This window comes from Phacochoerus africanus, chromosome 11, assembly GCF_016906955.1.
Source record: "Phacochoerus africanus isolate WHEZ1 chromosome 11, ROS_Pafr_v1, whole genome shotgun sequence".
Classification (NCBI taxonomy): Eukaryota; Metazoa; Chordata; class Mammalia; order Artiodactyla; family Suidae; genus Phacochoerus; species Phacochoerus africanus.
The window spans coordinates 24,748,142-24,773,458 of NC_062554.1; the positions used below are offsets into that span (position 1 = coordinate 24,748,142).

Sequence of the window (25,317 nt, forward strand, 5' to 3'; positions counted from 1 at the left end):
GCATCTATAAAATATAAAGAATAATGAAGACTAGGTTAACTCCAATGACAGCCTCGAGCCACTACAGCCAAACTAAGTCTGGATTGGAAAGTAGTGGAGTGGGCACAGAGCCTACCTTAAGTGGTCAGAACTTACGTATGGAGTGCGTTCTGGGTGCTGGGAGTTCAGAGATGAAGGGGTAGATGTCATCCTCGCCCTCCGGGTGCCTAGTACACAGGGCAGCAGAGGCAGACGGCCTCTCGGACGAGGGATCAGAGACCGAGGAGCATCTCAGGGAGAACACATCCTGTGCGCCTCGAGCAGGGGTGGTTACTCTCAACCAGGGGCCCGGAGCAGACCGCCTGTGACAGAAATCAGAAATCAAAGCTAAAACCTGAAGTTACCGAATGAAGAGGTAAGGAGTAGAGGGTTTCTTTCCATTTAGGTCGTGCCAAGGTAACAGCTGAGATTACTCTTAGGCTGGTGACAAAAGAGCATTAGGAAGCCTGGAAGGTGGTGAAATTCCTGGAGATGCCTAAAAATGTGCGTTACTATCTTTATAATCTGTTGTTCCGATCCTGTTATAAGCAGTAATGTCTTCGTGTTGACCTACACATGGGCACCTCGTGGGAGTGTCATCTTTCTTAGATGTCCACTGGTCTTAAATAATTTTCCCTTTTCCGTACCCCACCTGGATATGAATGGTTATTTTAGGTCTTACTATTGTGGGTCTTTATTCAAGGCTGTTTTTATGTGAGAATCGCACCATTTTCATGGCACAGTCTTTGAATGTGGCGATGGTTTCTCTCCTCTAGTTTCTAGGATACGACTCTTCTTTAGTTCTCCCGTCTTGTTGGAGATTTTGGGATTCTCTGCATTTTTTTTTTTTTATCCTTGTGCTGTCTTTCGTGACCTCTCCCAAGCCATGCTGCTCATCTCGTGGCCGAGAACTGCATGTACCAGTAGCACTGTGCTGGCTACATTGTTCAAGCTGTCTATTTATTGTCTCTGGGTCACTGATGAACAATGGACATGAATGTACCCTGGGATGCTGCTTGGGACTCTTTTTCATTGTGGGGAGCCCAGGGTCAGGGGAAAGGTGAAACAGTTCAGAAAGGACCCACATATACATGTGAAAAGCTGGCTGTTATGTTCCCCGCAGAGGCAAAGCCTTACAATTCTCACTCTTGGGGATGGAATTTTTCAGCTCCTAACTTCAAAATAGTAAATTCTTTGTTGGTTTTTAGGCGATGACTCATTTGACCAGAGGAAGGCAAAACAAAGAAAGAAACAAAACCTCAGCAAAATGAGAAATATAGGAGAAGATTTCAAACGGTTAAGAGTTTTGGTTATCATGTGTTCACTTTGGTGTATGCCTTTGGAACGTGATATTTTAAATCTCCTCTTACAGACGAAAATCGTCTTAGTCATATATAAATTGAAATGTATTTTTAGGGAGTTACCTCTGCACAAATCTTTCTCAAAAGGCTTTATTGAGAGAGCAGGTCGTAAAATCAAGTGAAAAGGAAGAAATTAAAGAGCGAAGGTTAACGTGGAGCAAAGGAGGAAGGTTAAGTGATTTATGAGACAGCTCAAGTGAGAGATCAACTCCCTTTCAAGGTTCACATATCTAATGGAGGCACCAGGCTGGCCAGCAGTGAGTTAGCTAGTGTGTGTATGTATACAAGTGTGGGTGAGCACGTGTGGGCATTGGGAGAGGATTCCAGGATGGGGTGCGTGGGCAGTAAAGAGATTTATCTAAAAAACCCTGAGAATATGCCTGGAAGACATGTGTCAACAGGACAGACTTTCCTTTTGGCCAGTTTGCCATCTTCGTGTCGAAGCCACCTGACCAGGTCTGCTCAAAACAGTTGATCAAACAAACAACTATACGTCAATTAAAACCAAAACCAAACAAACCCCTAGATGTCGAAACAAACAAACAAAAAAAAAACAGTTGAACAAATAACAATGTTGAAGTGAAGATCTCTCTCATCTGTGTAACCTGGTTTCAAAACCATCATAAAAGCCATCCTAATACATTTGGGTCAGACAATTACATCAAAGTCTACTATCTTATTTTTTTTATTTTTATTTTTTTTTTATGGCTGCACCTGTGGCATATGGAAGTTTCCAGGCTAGGGGTCGAGTTTGAGTTGCAGCCGCCAGTCTGTACCACAGCCACAACAACATGGGATCTGACTGCAACCTACGCTGCAGCTCAGGGCAATGCCAGATCCTTAGCCCACTGAGCCCTTAACCCACAGAGTGAGACCAGGGATCGAACCTGCATCCTCATGGATACTAGTTGGATTCTTAACCCGCTGAGCCACACTAGGAACTCCAAAGTCTGTATCTTTTATTGCAGAGGCAGAAAGAGAGGTTGGAATTTTATGAGATTCATCAGCAGAGCCGCCCACACACCACACCATACCCTGTATGCACATAAGCATGCAGAACGCACAAAAGCAGGCAGTAACATGATTCTGCCGTAAGTGGAAAGCAAATGACTTGGAGTGGAGTAGAAGACATTTGATTGCACTGAACCTATCAAAACCCATCGAGTAGGCTGTGTGTTAGGTACTTGGTGAGCTTCGTGAGAATGAAAAGCTAACCTCTACCCTCAGGAAGCCCATAAGCTTTATAAACGAGGATACCCAGAGAGCTTGGAGGGATAAACGTGGATGGAGAAGGGTGATATACATTTACTAAAACATGCCAGGTATCAGGAGCTGAAGGAAGTGGTGCAGGGGAGCTAAAAACGAATTAAATTTGTTCTGGAAAATTGTAGGAAATTGCCCATATCGAGTATATTTGCTGTGACTTGCTCCACCGCTTGTTTATTTTTTTCTACCACCTTGACCACCATGCTTTGTGTATGTAACCAGTTCTTTAATTCTTTTTTTTTTGTCTTTTGTCTTTTTGTTGTTGTTGTTGTTGTTGTTGTTGTTGTTGCTATTTCTTGGGCCGCTCCCGCGGCATATGGAGGCTCCCAGGCTAGGGGTTGAATCAAAGGAGCTGTAGCCACCAGCCTACACCAGAGCCACAGCAACGCGGGATCCGAGCCACGTCTGCAACCTACACCACAGCTCACGGCAACGCCGGATCGTTAACCCACTGAGCAAGGGCAGGGACCGAACCCTCAACCTCATGGTTCCTAGTCGGATTCGTTAACCACTGCGCCACGACGGGAACTCCCAGTTCTTTAATTCCGTGCAGACCGCCAGTGGCCAAAGCTAGTACTGTACAGTGTAAATGGTGGGACTCTAAGTGTGTTGAAAATTCCTCCCTATGCTACCTTTTTTTTTTGTTTGTTTGTTTCTGAATACCTGATGGAAAGTTCATTGATTAACTTTATTAGTGAGTCCAGAGGGACCATAATTGGTCTTTCGTTTATTATTTTTAATTGAGACGGTCTGACAGCTTTATTTAAAATATTTTCCCACAGAAGCGAGTGGGGATTTCTATGGTAACATGAGACCATTTGTTCTGCACAGCAGATGACAATGTAGATTTCACTGATTGGGGGTTTCTGGTGTGAAGTGTATTTTTGTCCATGGCCCTGTGCTTTTTGTAGGTGGCAAATACAGCATTCTAAAAATACTAACTGTAAGACTCCTATTTTAGGGAATTGAATAAATAGGTATAAAATGAGCTATGCAGCCATACACCCCATATTAAATGTGCCTCTCCTCTCTTTTCTGGGTAATTCTTGTACCGATGCTTTTGTAAGCATTTGTTCTTACAGACGTGTCTTTACTTTAAATGTTCCACCATATTCTCTCCCTAACCTTATTTCTTATCTCGCTGGAATCAATTACTCTCTCACCCCTTATGTCTCCTCTCAGCCCTTAGTTTGTGTGCGTGTACTTATTTATTCAGTTGTCCATGTTCAGGCTTGGATGCGAGCTTCTTGAAAGCAGAAAACATGTTATTCAGCTTTGTAGCTCCCACACTTAACACAGCTGGTGCTTGACCCCAGAGCAGATGCCCAGTAAATGTACAGGATTGAAGCGATTCAAGGTTCACTGAATTTGTCCATGTCTCCATGAGAACATGAGATTTGTTAGACAGCTCTGGGTATGCAAGTCATAATCAGCCTTGACCTTGGTTAACTTACAAGAGCCTGCTCTGGGAGGTCTGTCAAAATGGCAGCATGGCATGGGTCTGTGAAACCAGGTGGCTTATCCACAGTCAGCAGCACTATTCCTTGCAATAGTCTTTGGTACAGCAGCTAGAAGGCCCTGTATACTGAGTAGGCTTGCATTACTTTTCTGAAGTGTTCATAGGGGGGAAATTACACTGTAGAAATGTTATTTAAGGCAACTAGCTCTTGGGTAAGCACTGGCTATGTGAGGCCAGACAAGCATTTTCAAAGTAAAATGCTTTCCTAAGCCTGGAAAATACTAATTTCAGTATTCAAGATATTTATTTCATGGAGAACATCATGAGCTGGCAACTGAATTCATCCCCTTGGCTCTCTCTCTAATCAGCTTTACTCTTGAGTCTAAAGTTTCTACAGATGATAACTGTTTTCCTCTTTGAAAGTTTCTTCTTGGACTTCCTTATTGAGTCAGCTACCAAATTCTGAAGCAGGTTTAACTTCATCATGATGCTAGGTGTCTCTCTGTTTCTTGCAGTGTTACCATCATTGTCCTTCCGTTCATTTGGTGAATACCTGTGATTACCTCCACTGAGTCCCAGCCTCCTTGCTTAGGCGGTAGCATGTAAATCTGGAACTTTTCCATATAATGTCTCTGAATCTCAGGTTTTTTCCAATAGAAAAGAAGGTCAATAATAGTTTCAAACTCTGGGAAATATTGGGAGGACTAATTGAGATAATGTTAGGAAAGTAGCGAAGTCAGAATCGGCCAAAGTTGAATAACTAAAAGTCGCTAGAATTGACTCAACCCTGTCATTAAGAATCACGAAATGGGGATTTGATAGGGCATGGTTGAAAAGAGTTGTTCAAAGAATAAACTGGTTTTATTTACACCACATTATGATGTAAACATATGATTAGTTGACTAGTTACAGAATAATCCTGTCAGTTTAGTCCCACCCTACCGCTTCTACTGCTCTGGGTTATTAGTTTCCTTTTTTAATAGCTTTTTGACTTTTCTTCCCAAGAAGATGTAAACTTCTTGAGGGTAGAAACTCCACGTTCTTCTTAAATTCACATGTACTACATGTACCAGTGGAATCTGATAATATTAGACTATTTTTGACTTCCAGAATGGTTGTTTGAATGCTGTAACCTAATTATAGACAGCCAGTGAGTGCCAGTGCTTAATTGATAATCAAAACTATAATATTTTAAATCTTTCCAACTCATTTATCTTCAGCAGGAAGAACTTCCCTTGAGGGAAATTTTTATGCTCTTTGGTGGCAAAAATACCTGCAAATATTTATAAGAATGTATATAATTTTTAATTCACATCAGTTGAGTGTGGGAGAATTATGTTGCTTTGCTTCTGTTCCCTTTCTTGCCTGTCAGGAGGGGAACTTGTTACCTTCGATCTTGTGATACACACACACACACACACACACACACACACAAAGAAAATTCTGGAAATATATAAGGCTGGAACCTTGGATTTCACTTCAGCTTAATTACTGGCTAGTGATGTGACTTTGGGCAAGTCATTTCTGGGCCTCTAGTTCTTTTTTTTTTTTTTTTTTTAATTTATGGCCAAACCCAAAGTATACAGAAGTTCCCAGTCCAGGGATCAAATCTGAGCTGCAGCTGTGACCTACGCTACAGCTGCAGCAATGCCAGATCCTTGACTTGTTGTGCCCCAGTGGGAACTCCTGGGCCTGTATTTCTTCATCTTATACACCGAATGATAAGGCCAGATGAACAAAAGACTATTCAATTTGTGCAGAGTTCCCCCAAAAAATGAGAAAGTTTCATGATAATCTGTTTCTTATAACAGTTGGGAGAACTAGTTTCTTACATACTTTTATGGATGCGGCAAATCCATTTTCATTGTTAAAAAGTTGTCAGCTATTAATGCTGAAAATTCTCCTCGTGCTTCGTGGCTGGTTGATAGAGCTGCTCTGTCAGAAGCCAGCTCTTGGGCAGAGAAAGGCCAAAAGCCTGAGTGATCTGACCCCCTAGCCCAGACCAGTCCTTCTTGCTTTGCAAGGCAGACAGCACCATAGCTATGAGGCTTGGGGCAGGGAAGCAGGGTGGAGGAGGCTGTAAGTGGACTCTCCCAACAATTAAAGGGGAAGACAAAAGTCATAAGAAGGCTGCCCTTTTCAATGCGTGTCGTGTTTATAACTTCTAAACCTGCTTTTATAGTTGTATCGCATTCTGTTCGCTTATTCTACCAATAAACCTTTTGTTGCGCCCTTAAGCTGTGCCAGGCATTCAAGAGACAGACCTCAAACCAAAAATTTCAACTTGAGTTGAAGATGAAATTCAAGATGCCTATAGAGAAAAGAGCTTTACCTTCTGTTGCTCCTGCATGAAGGCTGTGGACCCATCTACAGAAAACAGCTGATGTGCCTGGCATATAAAGGAAACGGGTGTGGAGGGTGACACGTCCTCTGTAGGGGACCGTCCAGATCTTTTGAAGCCTTGGGGATGTTGTCCACATATGTTAATGATTTTACTTCTTCAAACAACCTCCAGAGATAAACAGAAAAGATACTACAATTCCCATTTTATAGACTTGATAAATGGCTGTGGTGTAGCTAAGAGTGCAGTGTCTTGCCCAAAGTCCCACTTTCAACACTCACTCTACTCATTGACTCACTCTTTTAGCAAATATTTTTTTTTTGTCTTTCGTCTTTTTAGGGCCGCACCCACAGCATATGGAGGTTCTCAGGCTTGGGGTCTAATTGGAGCTATTGCCGCCGGCCTGCACCACAGCCACGGCAACGCCAGATCTGAGCCACGTCTGTGACCTACACTACAGCTCACAGCTACGCCGGATCCTTAACCCACTGATCGAGGCCAGGGATCAAGCCTGCAACCTCATGGTTCCTAGTCGGATTCATTTCCACTGTGCCAAGATGAGACCTCCCTCTTTTAGCAAATATTCATGAGTATTCACCATGTGCCTCAGGGGTAAGGCCTAGAATTAAGGCTCAGCAACATGTGCGGCCCTAATAGCATCTGGTAAACTCAGAAAGGTCTTGAATGGCCCGACTGTAAGTTCTCCTCCCCGCACTGCTCCTGCTGATAAAGTCCTCTGGTCAAATATCACCCCCACCCTTATCAAAGGGACCAGGCTCCGCTCCTGCTCATCCCTGCCAGCCTGCAGAATTATTCAAACAAGCCAATCCCCTCGTCCTGTGAGAAACGCCCTGATGTTATGCATCCTGCCTCCCACAGCCCCTGGTTGTTCCTTTGTTCCCAAGTGCAACCCCAGTGTGGTCCTGCCTGCAGGCATCACCCTCCTCTGGCCTGTGAGTGTTTGGGTCTAATAAACTGCAGTTGATCTCATCTCTCCAGTGTCGAGTGTCCTGGGTGCAGCCATCCCTATGACCGTAGGATGGGAATCCTTCCCCTAATAACAGGGTGAATAGGAGGCCATTAAAACAGTGCCAGAAACCCACATTTTCAATGGAGTGACTTCAAAGAGTTGATGTATTTTGGAGCCGGCTGCCTCTGCATACTTGAATTATGAAGCAAACTAATACTAGAACTTTTACTATCAAATTAAGGAAAGCATTTGCATCAAAGGGCCCCCATACCAAAACTGCACTGGCGAGTGTGTTTTTGGAATGCAACCCACAGGGTGAAAGGCAAGAAGAACAAATGACTTTGTGTTCTGCTTCCCTGGTGAGTTTACATAAAACAGATTTTCCAGTTTCCTCAGAGCTTACCAGCAAAAAGGACCTAATCCTCCATATGTCCCCTTTCTGCCGCATTATACAGTGCAGGTGGATTTTTCTGGGAGATCAGAACCGCCTCAGGGTCATGTAAACGGAAGCAGTGCCCATTTTATTGTGGCCATAGGTGAATGTCAATGCTTCGTTATAAACACAGGGGGAGGCAACCAGTTCTGAGTGTGACTTCAATAAAATCCTTTCATTGAATGCTGCATAGCCTGATAAAGAAATGCATAAATCACGTCGAGTGAAATGATGGCTTTGTGGATGAGGGTGTCCGAGAAGATGCTTCAGGAAGCTCCTGCCAACATACATTGTGTGAATAAAACTTAAGGAAATGACTGAGCTACTGTTATTGTCCAGTCCCTTTTTTTCATTCATATAAATGACAAGATATTATTGCAAACTTAGGAGTTTCTTCCTTGAAGAAGATGAGTAAGAGTGCTTCATTTATAAAAACTTAAACTGGGGAGTTACCATCGCGGTTCAGTGGTTAATGAGTCTGACTAGGCACCATGGGGTTGCAGGTTCGATCCCTGGCCTTCCTCAGTGGGTTAAGGATCCGGCGTTGCCTTGAGCTTGGTGTGGGTCTCAGACGCGCTCAGATCCAGCGTTTCTGGGGCGGTGGTGTAGGCTGGCACCTATAGCTCTGATTGGACCCCTACCTTGGGAACCTCCATATGCCTCAGGTGCGGCCCTAGAAAAGGCAAAAAAAAAAAAAAGAAAAAAAAAGAAACCTAAACTGATGATTAGGAAGGAAATCTTGGATGTCAGTGTCATCTTTGCTTCATTTTAGCTTTTGTTGAAAACAAACAAACAAACAAACAAAAAAAAAAACCCAAAAAACAAAACTAGATTACTCCAGTCCGTTAAAGTAGAATCATGATATTTCTACTGCTTGCTCATCCAAATAAAAGTCTCTGGGCAGTGATGGTATTCAGATTACACATACTTTGAGAAATTAGGTTTGTGTAGAATATTAACTGCTTTATATTATATGTTGGGATCCTGGTGATGTTTTTAGCTTTGCACTGTTGTTACAGAAAGCAAATCCCAATGCTCTGGGGAAAAAACCCAATGAAAGCATAAGCTATGAGGTTAGAGGAAACTTAAACATTCAAGGGGCATCGGATCTCACCTATTTTAGTGCATTTGTGCATGAATCCAATTTAGTTTGTTTCGGATTTTTTTTTTTTTTTTGAGGAGTGTTTTTGGTTGAAGGTGGGTGTGGATTTGTACATGGTATTATTTATTCAAGGAAAACTACAGAATAATGTTGAATTGCTTCTGATAATTTCTCAGGAATTTAAGAAGCAAATTGACAAATGAAATTAGAACTACGAGTCCCTATCGAAAATGTAAGTGTCCAGTGCTTGTAGGTCTTGTCCTCTCAATGATTGCACCTTTTGACTTTTCTCCTTTGTGAGATATCAGATCAGGGCGGGGGGGTTGGGGGGTGGGGGCTTTCAATTGCTGACTCGGAAGCAGAAAAAGACCAAATATGTGATTCTAGTGCCCATTGTGACACCATGTCGCAAACAGACTATTAAGAATAAAACTATTAAGCAAAAGCTCAACCCTCTCAAAATCTGCTCCTTGAAAATAATGGCAACACTCTCTGATTACAAAATGGATATGTTTGTAAAAACACACAAATATGCAAAGTATAGTTCAGAAAAATCAAAGCCTCCTTTAATTTCATTCCTCAGAGATAACCATTTCTAATACCCCGATGCTTGTATTTTTCAGACTCTTTAGAAATGAATTGCACTTAGAGAAATGGGCTGATGGTATACGTACTCTTCAACTTGCTCCTTTTTTTTCTTTTTTTTTTTTTTTTACTTAGTTATACATTTGGGCACCTGCCATATCAGTGCACATAGATGGGTCTCATTCACTTTAATACAGTAGGGATATACTACACCAGAAACCCCTCTTCTGTTGGTGGACATTGGGATCCGGTTCCATTTTTCATCATTTCCAACATTATTACAATGGGTAGTCTTTTCCACTCATGAGAGCATTTCTGTGAATTAAAATTCTCCTAGTGAAGAGCATAGATTTAATCATAATAGCAGCCGCTGCTGGTAATTTTGGGGTCAGGTCTTCTGCTGAGAATGTGCAGTATTCATTCCTTTGCAAACTTCAGAACAACCTGTTTGGCAGATTCTTTTATATTTCCCACTTTACAGCCAAGGAAACAAAGCTTTAAAGAAACGAAATAGCTCCTCCCAAGTCACCTACCAAATATGAAACAGCCTCAGGATTTAAATCCTGGTTTTTTTTTTTTTTTTTTTAGGGCTGCACCTGAGGTGTACGGAGGTTCCCAGGCTAGGGGTCGAATTGCAGTTGTAGCTGCTGGCCTACAACACAGCCACAGCAATGCCAGATCTGAGCCACCTATGTGACCTACACCACAGCTTATGGCAACGCCGGATCCTGAGCAAAGCCAGGGATCGAATAGGCCAGGCATCCTCATGGATGCTAGTCAGATTTGTTTCCACTGAGCCACAACGGGGACTCCAACCCTGGTCTTTCTGATTTTACAGCCCGTCACCGTGCTTCTGGCTCCCATTGCCAGGCCTATTCAGCGCTTGAGTTACTTCAACCAAATGCATCCTTTTACCTCTGCTTAGGCGTCTTCTCCATCTTACTGTCCTGCCAGCCTGGTATAGAAGCCTCTAGGACCTCTGCTTTCAGCCTTATATCTGGAGACAGTCCCGAAGGTCCAGTTCCTTCCACCTCCTTTGCTCCTGAACCTTCCTCAGCTCCATATGGGCCTCTGTTGCTGACCCTGCATTCTTGGAAGAAAGCGAGGCCTCCCTGGGTCTGCAAGAAAGAGAGAGGGAGAGTTCCCTTTCGGCTTCATGGATTTATAATGCCTTTGCTGTCAGCCAGCAGATTCCAGCTGACCAGCAGTCTCAGAAGCAGTCACAAAGAGCAGCTGTCATCATAAATCAGGGAGGAAAAAAGAAAGAAAAATGACTGTATGTACAATACGGAAAGAGTCATAGATGCTCTTTGGTGTTTGGAATTACACTGACACGACCAGGTCTTGGGAGCAGCCAAATAAATGAACTGGGAGAGGTTGGCATGTCATTCGGTAAAAAACTCATATTGCAAGAATAACCACCAGCTGGTACCCATGCTTAGACAAGCTTCATGAACTACAGTGTACAGAAAACATCGTGTTTGAATGACTTCTGGGCGTCGTGTGGTAGGAGTACATTTTTCAGGAAATTTCTGTATGTCCCTCATAACCCAACTCCTTTGTTAATCTTTCCCCACTTCCCCCATCCAACACTTTTTTTCCACTTTTATTTTCTTTTGTTGTTTCTAAACAAAGTTGTTTTCTGGTGTTTATTTATGTGGCTCTCTATTAAACCCTGAGTATGTGGGGTGGATCCTATCCCATTTTTCTTTCTTCCCCACCTCTCTTTCCCTCTAGCCTCCTTTTGCTTCCTTTCTTCCATCCAAGTGTATTAAGCAACGCTTCTATGTCAAGGACTGCCAAGTACATCATACCCCAGGAGGTTACAATGATGTGTGTGGAAGATACAGCCTTTTCTGTCATCGGGCTCATCATTTAATAGGAAGGGCTGGATAGCCTAGACTCTTGCATAGTATCTGACACAGAGAAGGCACTCTGCAAATATTTATTTATTACACGTACCTGTTAAAGTCTTACAGATAAGGAACCTGGTTTTCAAGGTTATTAACTGACCTGTCCTCATCCTGCTGCCCTCCTGTAATTCCCAGTTAGTCTGCCCAGTTAAGGGAGTTCTTGTTACTCTTACACACTAAGATGAGGGGGGGTAGGTCATGTTCATAATCAGTATTAAAGATCCTAAATTAGCATGTGGGACAGACGGGTCAAGCCTTGTCATCCCTTCGCTTTTTCAATGTGACCATCTCCATGAATTTTCTAAAACTTCCCAAGGTCTGTCTTCTTGGAGTGGAGCCTAAAATTTGGCCCTATGTCAGAGTTCCCATCGTGGCTCAGTGGAAATGAATGTGATTAGCATCCCTGAGGATGCAGGTTCAATCTCCGGCCTCGCTTAGTGGGTTAAGGATCCAGCCTTGCCATGAGCTGTGGTGTAGACATGACTTGGAGGATCTGGCGTTGCTGTGGCTGTGGTGTAGACCAGCAGCTACAGCTCCGATTTGACCCCTAGGCTAGGAACCTCCATAGGCCGTGGAAGTGGCCACAAGACTCAATAACTAAATAAAATAAATAAAAATTAAAAATGTGGCCGTGTATCTACGCAATGTAAATTCTAAAAGCACATACTCATTACTTTACTTTAGGTGTTTTCCCCCTAAGCAGTTTGTTGTTGTTGTTGTTGTTTTATATTTTATTTACTTTTAAGCTAGAAGTATTACCATAAAGTAGATTGTGACATAGGGCAAATTTTACCCATTTTAAAATTTTCATTAGTGTCTGACCAGCATCCAAAAGAGAGAAACCTCTGGAAGATATTGCTTAAAGACTGTTGTTGATAAGGGTGCCTGTTTGCACTGGGTAGGTAGAAGTAGGTACAGCCTGCAACTCAAGATGAAATCTACCTGAGAAAGGGAGACAATCAAAATGATTTTAGAACAGTGGAACCCGGGCTTCCTTAGACCTCCTCAGAGAAAGAAAAACAGATTTAAAATGTCGAAGGAAGATAATAACAATGCATCAATTTTATCTTATGTAAATTACTGAGCTACAGGAAGAAAACCAAATCACTTAATCGACAACCCAGTTTATTGTATGTAAATTAGATTAGAAGAATTGAGTGATTCTGGCCCTCTCTCTGCAGAGCCGTAACTGTAAATTTCATTCCAGTGCTCACCTCTACTTTGCATCTTCAGCTAATAACCACCCTTAATAATATTCTGAAATCCAGCACCCGGTTGCTAGATGGTAACTGTACCTCCTCTGTAGGTGAAGAGAATTTATTTGTTCATAAGGGAGTTAATTAGACGAGTAATTTTTTGAGCAATGTCTTTGCGAATGTGTCTGATGGAAGGGAACGGGAGGAATGTTCCCGAGCCTCTTTCTACTGCCTAAGCGTTTACTCAGTCAGTGTACAATTTTTGGAAAACAAGACTCACAGGTTAAAGCATATGGAAGGAAGTCCTCCGTATGTGGGCTTCTCTAAGGAAGAAACAGGTCATATTTCATCTCAATTGCCTGTAAATAGAACAATTCTTCAAATTAAAGAGAAGCTTGCCTGCATCCCAACAGCCAATAATGTAATGAAAACTGGAATCCTAGCGCTCAGTTGTATGTGTGTATGCTACTTACTCTTTGGAAAGGGTGGCATATCATTTATAATAAATATACGTTGAAGCCCAAAATATATGGTCTTCATCTCCTGCCGCTGATTGACTGATCTCATTTTGGAAGACATAAGGGAGCTTGGAGCGTCCCAAGTGGTCCCAAGTGTCCTAGAAAAGTCCAGAATAGTAACTCAGCTCCCTCTTGAGAGGGAAAAGGACCAGATGAATGCTGTGCTTTGACCATTCAACTAATTGGATCACATATTGATAGACTGGCTTATTTTAATCATCTTAATGAGTGCACCAAATCCAATAGATTGCACTGAAATGAAAGGCTCCAAACACCAAATTAGTGTCTGAAAAGCTAATTCAATGGTCCTGTATACATTATGTGAATGAAAAACATTTGTCCCCATCCTGCCCACCCCTCCCCCAACACGACACACATTCGTATGTGTTTAGTGACCACAGGTCCTTTGGGATCGCTTACCAGCCCCGGGAGCAAACCAGAAAGGGATGGAAACAGTTCTCAACTGCAAAGAATAAAATAGCAGCTTTGATAGGTTGTAAGAGTTCTCTTGTTTTCAAATAATCATTATTGATTTGATAAAAAAGACTTCTGATTAGGTAACTGGATCATTGCAACCTTATCAAAACTCTGACTCTGTCCCTAGACTAATACTGCTGGTGAAGATTTAATTCTGAAAATATTCTGCATGTAGGGAATAGAACAGGGTAGAATCCTGGACTTGGGTTTCCCGGTGTAGCTGCACTTGAACAAAGGGGATTTTAAGTTGACATTGTACACTGCAGGTAGAGAGATGGGAAAGATGTGGATAATTTCCATGAATTCCTCTAAGGAGTCATCTGTGAAATGGAGGAGAGTATGCTGTTTTTTTGGTAGACTCATCTTTGTTTTGCTTTAATTTGCTCTCAGAATAAAACACTCCAGAATTGTCCTTTGGGGGGCTGTTACTACGGATTGGTGAGTTACTTTATTGACTGTGTATTAACATTCTCTGAACTACGTGTTCTGCCTGTTTCTTTACTAAATTATTAAACTTTCCAACCTAGGCAGATGGTGCTGCCTGTTTGGTATTGACCTTTTTTGTGTGTGCTTTTTTTTTTTTTTTAAACACATGAGTGTGCTATTTGTTGGGGCCATGTCCCTCTCTTATTTCAGTAGTCAGTAAAAAAAGGTCAAATTACAAAGTACAGGGGGAAAGAATACAGGATTTGTTTGCATTCATTCTTTAATCTAAAAGCATTTTTAAGCACTTTCTTTGTGCCAGATACTGTCATCAAGTGCAATCTGAAAATCACAGGAGTTCCCTGGTGGCTCAGCGGTTTAAGGATCCAGTGTGGTCACTGCTGAGGCTCTGGTTATTGCTATGGCGTAGGTTTGATGCCTGGCCCAGGAATTTCTGGATGCCACAGGTACAGCCAAGAAAAAAAAAGAAAAGAAAAAATCCTCAGATAATCTCTTTTCCATTTTGTCTCCCCAAAGAACATGACTCAGAACTCTACAACCAGTAACCATAAGTTTGGTATCTTCCAGAAGTTTCCTCATGTTTTCCTCTTCTGCATCCTCATCTATACTGTCTCTTATTTTACTTTTGCAAATTTAAAAGCCTATTTGAGTGGTTCTCCTAAACAAAAAACAGTTTTCCCTACACAAAAATGAACTCTGATCTTTGCCTTTATGGCCACAGAGACTAGAAGAGTGTTTGAAATAAGTTTTCCCTTCTATTCTACCAAGATCTTGCCCCAGTGTCCAGCTGCTTTCTGATCCCTACTCACAGGCGTTCTCTTAAGGGCAAAGCTTTTCCCAAGCATTGGGAAATGTAGCCTTGATCAGAGAAGAGGGAGGGGACACCAGAGAACAGAGGAGAGAGAAAGACGGAATGTAAAAGTCACCATCTCTTTCCCGAAGAAGCTTCTCCTCCCTTTTATCCAGGACAGTAAGATGTGGTCCCTGCCTCCAAGGGGTGTTCAGTCTACTGAGAGAGCTAGAAAACTAAGGCCACAATTGCAGTGTTGCCTGATAAGCGCCTGAGGTACAAGTTCCCCTGGAAAGGGATCTTCGCTTAATAATTGTTGAACTACTTCCTTGAGGGTGTTTATGTGACTTGTTTTAATCTGTTTCAGTTGATTTCTTTCAAAGGAGGCAAATATGGGAACTGGATCCCTGGAGGGTACACAAAGCATTCAGGAGGTCCACACAAAAGATGTTTCTAGCCAACAAAAGGAGGCCGGTGAGACTTCTTTCCAGCAACACAGGAGACAGAAAAATCTCATAGTCTGGGTGTTACTGTTTCTCGTATAGGTAGCAGAGAAAAAAGACCCATCCTCCTGTAAAGCAAGATTTTTCATCTATACTCTTCGAATCTAGAATCAGGAGTCCTATATATTCCGTGGACGAATCTCATTTTACAGAAGAAACTGAACCCCACAGCTGTTTTTAATAGTAGCCTGCATTTATTGAGCACGTCTGTGTGTCAGACATGCAGGCATAGTTTATATTCTTGCTCTCTTATCTCTTTACCACAACCCTAAACTCTAAGAAGTAGATTCCTTGGGAGTGCCATGACATAGGTAAAGAAGCCGAAGCTGCTTGAGGTTAACGTGCCCAAGGTCACGCAATGCAGAAAGTGGCAGACTTGAATCTTGACCTTAATGGCTCCAAAGCCCAAGTTCATGACCACAGTACGAAAGGATATAACCTCCCAATTCTTCTGATTGAAACTCCTACCTGTCCCTCAGATCCGGAGTCTGGACTGGTGGTTCTTAACTTTGAGAAGGTATCACAGTTATCCAGAAGACTTTTTGAAATACAGAGTATGGGGTCTGTGGTGGGCAGACGCTGAGGTGGTCACCCACAATTTTCGCCTCCTGGTATTCATGCCTTGGTAGGATACTTTCTCTGTGCCAGGGACCTGTGACTTGCTCCTAACCAATAGCATCTGGCAAAGGAGATGAGCATCACTCCCATGAGTAGGGTACATTAGCAAAGACTATCACCCTGACAGATTCAGTCCTGAGACACTGCTCGTCTGGATGACGTATTTAAACACGTTGAGCAAGCACATCTGGCAAGAAACTGTGGGCAGCCCAGCAGCTGAGAACAGCCTATGTAGATGACAGCCAGCAGGAAGCCAGGGCCCTTAGTTCTATGATCCAAAGTAAATTATTCTGCCAGTTATTTGAACAAGTTTGGAAGCCGATTTGCCCCAGTCGAGCCTGCAGATGAGAACACAGCCTGGCCGACCTCTTGATGAATTGCCACCTCATGAGACCCTTAGTGGGGGACCCACCACTGCAGTGCCCAGACTCTTGCCCTGCGAGAACTATGACATAATAAGCTGTTTTAAGCTGCCGAGTTTGTAATGTAATGTGTGTTACACAACCGCAGATGACTAACGTGTCTCCAGAGTTTCTGATTCAATAGGTCTGGGGTGGATCCCAAGAATTTCATTTTATAAAAACTTCCCTGAGGACACTAATGCTGCTGGTCCAGAGACTGTGCTTTGAGAATCACTGGCCTGCATCCTAGACAACTGCAGTATGTCCTCCTCGTTCTCTCCATACACCCTCTGAACCTCTTGGCTCCATGTTTCACACTGCAGCCAGGGAATTTCTTAGAACACAAGTCATAATACTACTTCCTGAAAGACTTGAAGCAGCTCCCCAGTGCTCTAAGATAAAGATGCAAATCCTCACCATGGCCCGCAAGGAGCATGTTCTGCTGGGACAGCCCCTCAAGCCCCCTGCCCACTTCCCCTCCTCTGCCTAGAATCACCCCTCCCCCAAATTAACTTCTGACCCCTCTTTAGATGAACCCATACTCGCCTTCCAGCAAAGCCTTTTCTGACCTCAGATGAGAAGTCCTTGTTATACCCTGACTTGGAGATCAGAAGTATGGGCTCTGAAATCCACCTGTCCAGCTTTGAATCTCAGCTTCACCACTTCCTTTCTATGGAAACATGGATACCTTGTTCACCTTTCTGTGTCTCCATTACTTTTTTCTTGCTTTTTTTAGGGCTGCGCCCGCAGCATATGAAGGTTCCCAGGCTAGGGGTCCAATTGGAGCTACAGCTGCCGACCTACACCACAGCCACAGCAACACAGGATCGGAGCATTGTCTGCAACCTACACCACAGCTCATGACAATGCCAGATCCTTAATCCACTGAGCGGAGGCCAGAGACAGCCTACAACCTCATGGTTCCTAGTTGAATTTGTTTCCGCTGAGCCATGATGGGAACTCCCCTGTGACTCCATTTCTTCAACACTAAATTGATGAGTGTGGATTACTTTGTCAAATTGGGAAAGTTAACATCTTCGATGTTAAAATAGGGTGCTGGTACAATGAGGTTACTCCATTCAATTGGAAGACTCAGATGAGTGAAATGCGTTGCATTTGCCTAGTACCTGGTATGTTCTCGGTAAATGGTGATGCTGCTGCTTTTTGGGTTGTGACTTTTGTACTCTCCTATAGACCCATGTTCCTTTACTTCACTGCTTGAAATGTTTGAAATGTTGCATTTTTAAATGCATGTGCCCCTCCTCCCTTCTAAATTATAAGCTCCATGAGAGGAGGAGCCGTGACCATTCTTATTTCTCAGCTTCTGTACTTCCTGCTGTACCTGGCCAAAAAAAAAAAAGGCAGTCAGAAGATACACTGCACATGTGATGAATGAATGGCCAGGACCCCAATCCAGGGGACCGGTTCCCAGAGACACATACATTCTCTCCACTTGGGTGGAATGCGGTCCCCTCTATATTCCAGTCTCTCATTGTACTGACCCTTGAGCACCATCCTTCACCTGCTGGGTTGTGTTGCGATCACATGGAGAGTCTCTTAGGTCTGTTCTTGGTCCTGGGTTCCAGCAAACTCTGTACCATCAGCTATAATTCGTTTTTGCCGTAGAGCACAGAGGAGAGGTAGCCTTGAATAACTGTACTTGGGTCAAACACGTGAGTGTCTTCACTTCTTAAGATTTTCCTTCTTCCTCTAATGTCTTTCCAACGTTATAACATCTACCAGATGCTAATAGGACATTATTGCTCTAAACCAAACTCTAATAGCTTCTCTCTGAGATCCAGTACTGTGTGTCCAGAACTCAGGTGCTTTTTGCCAGGGCTGCTCAGAGTGCTGGAAAATACATTACAGCATAGTTTTCTTTGCAGTGTCCTGGAGACGAGCTTAGTCCCAATCCTGATTCCAAAAAGAGAAATACATTTTGTCGACTTTTTTTTTTTTTAACTTATGCTGAGAGTAACAAAAGAGCTGGCCCAGAAAACTAGAGTCTGCAAGGTTCTCTGGAGATGTTTTTCCTCCCTACCCCATTTTCATTAACCTTTCTTCTGAAAATACTTGTGCATGTCTGGGTTTAATTAAGAGTTTTTGCATGCGGTTATGGTGGGACCCCATCTCTCCCCTTGGTTTATTCCTTCCTCTGATTTGGGTTGCACATACACATATTTTGAGAGTGAATTAGCATTGCTTTTGACAAAAGAAATAGCTCTGTTTTTATGTCTGTAAATCCTTCCACATGACTTATGTGCCAGGAACGACGGTAGCCGTGGCCATCATCAGTTCTAATGGTCTCCATCCTCTACCTTGTTTTGCATATGGGATGCCATTCAAATTTCAGAAGAATTGGCCTGAATGGCTCTTTGTTCTATATTTAAAACACTACTTCAGGGTTCACTGGAAAGAGGTCTGTTCTCACAACCTGGATGCGAGAGCCTGTTTTCTGACTCTGGGAAGATGGGAGCGATTGGTTTGTTCTTTCGAGCCGCCTCCTTACCTGCCACATCGTGCCATCCTGAGCAAGAGACCATGTGTGAAAGGAAGTGATTGTTATTGCTAGTTTGTATCACCCTCACAAGGATTTTTTAAAATGTATTTGAAGGCCAGATGCAGAAAAGAGAGCTCAGATTGTGTGACTGATTTTTAAAAATTCGTAGCTCTTAAAGTTGTTTCACGCTTGCAATTGATAAACGCATTTTCTCACCCATCCAAATCCATTCCTAACCTTTCGGTGGAAGGGGAGATGTGATCTTGAGAGGCAGCTTGATGTAGATATTTCACGTAACCCCAAAACCTCGTGAGGAAGCTCAAATTAGTTCCACTTTTAGGATAAGTCAACTTACGACAGGATCCAACTTGAACTTAGGTCTTTGTAATTCCTCTTTCTCTTGTTCTCACCAGGATGGTTCTCCTCTGTGAAAAAGATTGTGACTAATATAGGAAGGGGGCTTGAGTTGGCCAGAATAGACCACTGGGTAAATTCTTCTTAAATCTTAACCTTTACTCGCAGCACAGAAACATGGGACTAGAAGGGACTTCGATGATTTCCTCCTCTGCTTAGATCTAAGTGCAGACCTAGCACCAAGATACTTGAACTTGATCCCTTTCGTCCTATCCCTGCCCCACATTTGACTGTATCTGGTGACATCTTTTACTGTGGCAACTGCCCAGGTGCTCCTGACATCTAAATGATTAGAGACCCAGGATGCCACCCAACATCCCACAATGTGCAGGAAAGCTCTACCTCTCACAACAAAGAATTATACAGCCCTAAATCGCAATAGAGCCAAGATCGAGAAAACTTCCTCGAGCTGGAAGAGTCTGGGAAGGCTTCCTGGAGGAGGGGACCCCAGAACTGGGGTTTTAAAAAAATAACTAAAAATTCCCCCAGGCAGAGAAGGGAAAGAAAGGGCATTCCTGACAAGGGGTGTGGCATTTGCAAAAGCAGAGGCCTGGGATCCTGCCTCATGTGTAAGAAATCCTGAGCTCTTTGGCATTGTTGTAGCATTTCTGGGAGGCAAAGTAGTGGGATGACACTAGACCAATGTGTTAAGTTCCATTTTTCCAGCCGTAATGCACATTAAGAGTTGGATTGTAAATTCCTTTGGTTCCTGAGAATAAATAATTCTTTCTGCCAGGCAGCCTGTAAACATCAACACTGGTCCTTAAGAGGCTTATGCGGGGACTACTCTGCTGTGATGCTGCAGACAGAGAGTCGAGCCCAGCCTCAGGGCTTCACAGACCTGGGCTGGTTTCCCCTTGGTGCAGGTTTCTAAGAATTGAGCCCCATGTAAGTGATCAGCTGAACGCACAAGCCCGTCACTTCTTTCCTGGCTTTTGTATCCATGGCCCCTGGTACAATGTCACCTGCGTAGTTAATACTTCAGAGAAGCATGATGGGCCAGCATGTGGAAGTGGTACCCAGGGGGCTCTCTGCAGTGATGCAGGGCTATGGCTCTCTAGCCAGTGCACTTTGCCAGCCCTGGGTGCTTCTGAACTAAGTTATAATTACCTCTGCACTCATCTCACAGAGGAGTTCTCTCCTATGTATTATACCACAGCTTCAGTTTGTTGAAAGTCGATTCTTTTTAATATATGCATCAACCCTAGATACATGTACAAGCTGGCAAACCTGGGTTTGCAGCCTGGTTTGGGCTTTTGCTTGCTGGGTGACTTTGGGCAAATGCTTTCACCTCCCTGAGCTTTAGTTTCCACATCTCTAGATGGAGCTCCTAACACAAAATGAGCAAGGTTGTGTTCAGGATTCGAGATAGTATGCAAAGATCTAAAACAGTGATAGCAGATACGCTACCTAAATATTAGCTTTCTTTTTACTGCTATTTGGACAGGGATGGCGACAATGTGCGCAGCATTTTGATCTGTGCCTCAGGGAACAGGACGGTTGATAAGGGAGTTCCCGTTGTGGCTCAGCGTGTGAAGAACCTAACTAGTATCCCTGAGGATGCAGGTTTGATCCCTGGCCTCACTCAGGGGATTAAAGATCCGGCGTTGCCACAAGCTGTGGGGTAGGTCGAGGGTGTGGCTCAGATCTGGCACTGCTGTGGCTGTGGTATAGACCTGCGCTGCAGCTCCGATTGGACCTCTAGCCTGGGAACCTCCATATGCCACAGGAGTGGCCCTAAAAAAAGGACAAAGAATAAAAGGGGGAAAAAAGTAGGTAAGATCCATTCCTCCCTTTTGGAGCTCACACCGAGAGCTCCCCTCTCCAGCCCACCCAGCGCGCCAAGACCCTCGTCACTACAGAGTCCTGCCATCCCAATCTGCTACCAACTTTGCTGCGGCTGCCGCCTTAAGCCTGTGAGAGCTTGGGTAAGTTATGTCACCTCTCTGAGCATCCGCGGGTGATTTTCAGGAACGAGATGAAATCAGACCTCTCCAAGTCTTGGCACACGGTGCTGAGCAAATGCCGGTTCCCTTCTCCCTGCGGCAGACATCATCCAGGTGATCTCTGGATTCTACTGCCGGCAACAATAAATGAGGTGAGATAAAAGTCGGAGGTGAAAAGAAGGGGAATTACAGATGTGGTTTTGTTTGGCTTTGTTTTCCTTAACTTTCTGCAAAAGATAACAGGGATTCTTCTCTCCTGCAATTTCAGCGGATTTCAGGTGCCTTGTCATTCTCCAAGGTGAGATTCTCTGCTTTGCTCTCCAGATGTCTCGCGACATTTCTCACAGATGATTTTGACCTTGGATGGAGGACTGAACCCTTTCTGCACCAATTCTGTTGCACCCCCTCCGGTCCTAGCTTATACTCCCAGAATTTCTTTTCTGGCTGTCTCTTCTGCCATGGCCTCTGGGGGGGGGTCTGCTTGCATGAGACCCCCAGGAGGCAGACAGAATTTTCTTATTTGCATGCAGAGCTCCCACCCTTTGGCTCTTGGCCTTGCTCAGCACTTTATTGATGGTGTAGAATTTCCCGTCTCAAGCCCTTAGAACTCCCCTGGTCCAGGCTGAACTCCACCCAGAGTCCAGGTATCTCAAGTAAGCTTCATCTAATCTTCTGTCAGTTCTCTGGACCTCTTCCTCTGCTTGCTGTTCCCTGTCTATGCTAATGCTTCTTTCCCTCCAGTTGAAAAACCCTTCCACCCTCAATGATAAACATGGCTGTCCTTTCCAAGCCTCCCGCCAGAGTGCGTTTCTCCCTCCTGCACTCACGCAGCATTTGTGATGTTCTTTGTGATAATGCTTAACCATGCCTTGTTAGTTTCACGTGTGCCCCGGCATGACTTTGAGTTCCTGGGGCCCAGGGGCTATGGAAAATGAATCTTCATTGAATCTACAGCCTCAGTACAATGTACGCATAGAGTAGCACTGCCCCAGTGCGTATAATTAAGGAGATGGGGAAGGAAGCAAAGGGGATTTACAGACATGCTGAAGGATAATGGCAGGAATGGGATCTCTGAGTAGATCCATCAAATGCCATTTTCTTGGTGCCAAGGGGGAACTGACCATATAGGAAGTGAAGGTATCCAGAAGTCCAGGAGTTTCAGAGGCTTAGCCAGAATCAGCAGCGGGATGGAGGACCGGCCTGCTGGAGCCAGCAGGCGCCTCACTGACCTGGGAGCAAATCACAATTCCCTCATTTAGCTGCTCTTCAAGCTTCTGCAAATTGTTTCCATTCTCTGACGCTTGCATTTTTGGTAAAAATTCAGTGAGTGTCACCTACTTAGAGATAATACATTTGACCCATTGTAGCCCCTCGATGAAAGGTCCTATGGTTAACATACCCGGGGTGTGAGTGACTTCAGAGTGTCCCTGGCATGTATCTGCTGCGTGGTCTGAGTTGACCGCATCTGCTCTCCGGTTGCCATTGTCATGATTTTTAATAAACATTAATGTCTTTAGCAGTGTGGTGGGCAGTTTATACACATTTTCTTGTTTAATGTTCCCCCCAAATAATCCTGTAAGATAAGAAATTCTATTGTCATGCATATTACACAGATGGGCTCTCTGGGAATTAGAGAAAGTAGGTGACTTGCCCAATATTTCCTATAATAAATAATTGGGATTTAAAGCCAACCAGTCCTACTGCAGAACCTGCACCCCTCACCACTGCCCTATATGTGCTGATGGTGTTGTCAGGAAACGCTTAGGTGAAGCTGTCTTGGGTAGTGTGGTAGTAGCCCTAACAGGATACGTGGAAAATGCAATTGCTACTTTAAACAGCACTGTATTTCAAATCCCCAAATCTACCCACAGATGGATCAAAGGACTAAGACATCCTAACCCCTTAAAAATCCTAATGCATAAGTTATAAACTGAAGTAATGAGACCACTGAGCAAAATTTAGGGGCAGCATGAAAACCCGATTGAGAGAAGGAATTGTGATATCTTTCTTTTTTATTTTTTTGTGTTTTGCTTTTTAGGGCCACAGGTACAGCATATGGACGTTCCCAGGCTAGGGGTCACATCGGAGCTATAGCTGCCATGCAACACCACAGCCACAGCGACACAGGACCTGAGGCACATCTGCAACCTACTGCAGCTCACGGCAACGCCGGATCCTTAACCCACTGAGTGAGGCCAGGGATGGAACCCACATCCTCTTGGACACTAGTCAGGTTCATTTCCGCTGTCTTTCAAATTCTTGGGTTAACAGAAATCGACAACAGTCTAGTAGGTGTCTTCTTCCCTGCTGGTCTATAACCTCCTTGAGGATAGGTAGCATCGTCTGCTGAATAATGAATCATTGTGTTTGTCTGGAAAATCACATGTTCTGAAGTGCTTTTGTAAACTCGTCTCATTCGCTACTCATAGCAGGTGGGCAGGGCAGAGGACATCCTTCTTCGTGAACAGGTATGGTGGCTGAGGCTCTTACGGAGGATGAGTTATCCAAGGTCACCCAAGTGATGAGTGACAGAGCTGGCACTGGAATCCAGGTTTCCTGGCTGGGCGCAGCCTGTAGCTCCTCTCAAATGCCTGTTTCAGCAGGGTGGCGCTGGACAGCTGCAATACTCTGTACACAATCTCCAGCAAATGTTGACTCGCTGCTTTAGCTCACCCTTTCATTGTTTCTCGAACGTAGCATAGAAGCACATTACCTCCCATTTCCCCATGTGCAGGAAAGAAGCAGAAAGCAAACCACTGATCCATTTTGAAAGTCATTCCCTCAGACCAATGAAAGTTGCCCTAGCAGGGAAGTTCAGGAAGTTCCCTGTTCGAATCAGTGGTTCAACCCATGCTCTCCTCTCTTTCCTCATCCCTGGGAATAATCTCTTTGCAGATGGGAAAAGGGAGTCCAGCTGCCTATGAGAGCAGTGGTCCAGCCAACTCCCGCAACTTCCAAGACATAACATCCACTGGAGGTCCTGAGAGAGTGATAAACAGTACACTGTTTTTTCAGACTCTTGCTAGGGTGGTTTAATAGAGTTCTTTGTAGTGTGAGCCACATGGGATGGGGGTGATTTTGGTCCTTAGTGCTGAAATCAGCTGGTTTGAATCAGAGCTGCAGAGACACTTCCAAGTTTTAGCTATTAATTTTGGTAATCTCTAAAATCTTCATTAGGCCTGCATGTGCTCTGGTGTTGATCCATCCAAAAGATGGATCGCTGGCAATTTTCAATGCAAAAACTGGGGGGCTCTGGATGGATTAAATCTGTCCTGTAGGAGTTCCCGACGTGGCTTAGCAGATTAAGAACCTGAAAGAGTGTCTGTAAGGACCCGGGCCTCACTCAGTGGGTTAAGCATCCAGTGTTGCCGCAGGCCATGGCGTTAAGTTGCCGATGCGGCTTGGATCGGGTGTTACCGTGGCTGTGGCACAGGCCTGCAGATGCAGCTCCAATTCCACCCCTAGCCTGGGAACTTACATATGCCTCAGGTGTGGTTGTAAAAAAAAAATAAAATCTGTTGTGTGGGGCACTGGGTGAAGGCTCGGATTGGGATCGCTCTACCAGCATATAACCGTCCTATTAGCAGCCTCCCCACCGCAACCGAATGGACATTTAGTAAAAGCCAGTGGATTCCACAGCATATGTAATCGTTTACTTAAAGAACATTCCAGCTGAATTGAGAGTTTGCTCATGATTCGATCCCAGTGCCTGGCACGTACGTAGCGGTCAGTGACTACCTGCTGCACAAAGGCGGTGTCATGGGCCTTGGCGATCTGCTCCGCCTGCCTCTCCACCTCACCCTTGCCGCCCCTCCTCCCCAGTTCTAATTGGGGTGCCCTGTTCTGCAGGCACCATGCTTTCTATTGCCTCTTAAAAAGTGTCTTCTCCCAAGACCCCTCTCCTGCCTGACAATCTTACTCATCATGTGAACCCAGGTCTTATGCTCATCCTCTGTGAGACGTTCGATGACACCTGCCCAAGTCAGGCCTCCCAGTGTCCCCATTTGTGCCTCTGTTGGCCCTGCACACACCTCCGTGACCGTATCTGGCACACTCCACGGC

The 25,317-nt window shown here is 44.1% G+C and overlaps 1 protein-coding gene across 2 annotated transcripts in view; it reads left to right on the forward strand.

The window, feature by feature from the left end:
- The window catches only part of FAT3 (FAT atypical cadherin 3), a 556,180-nt gene that overhangs the window by 120,454 nt on the left and 410,409 nt on the right, over positions 1–25,317 (forward strand). The gene's annotated exons all lie outside the window — the stretch shown is intronic.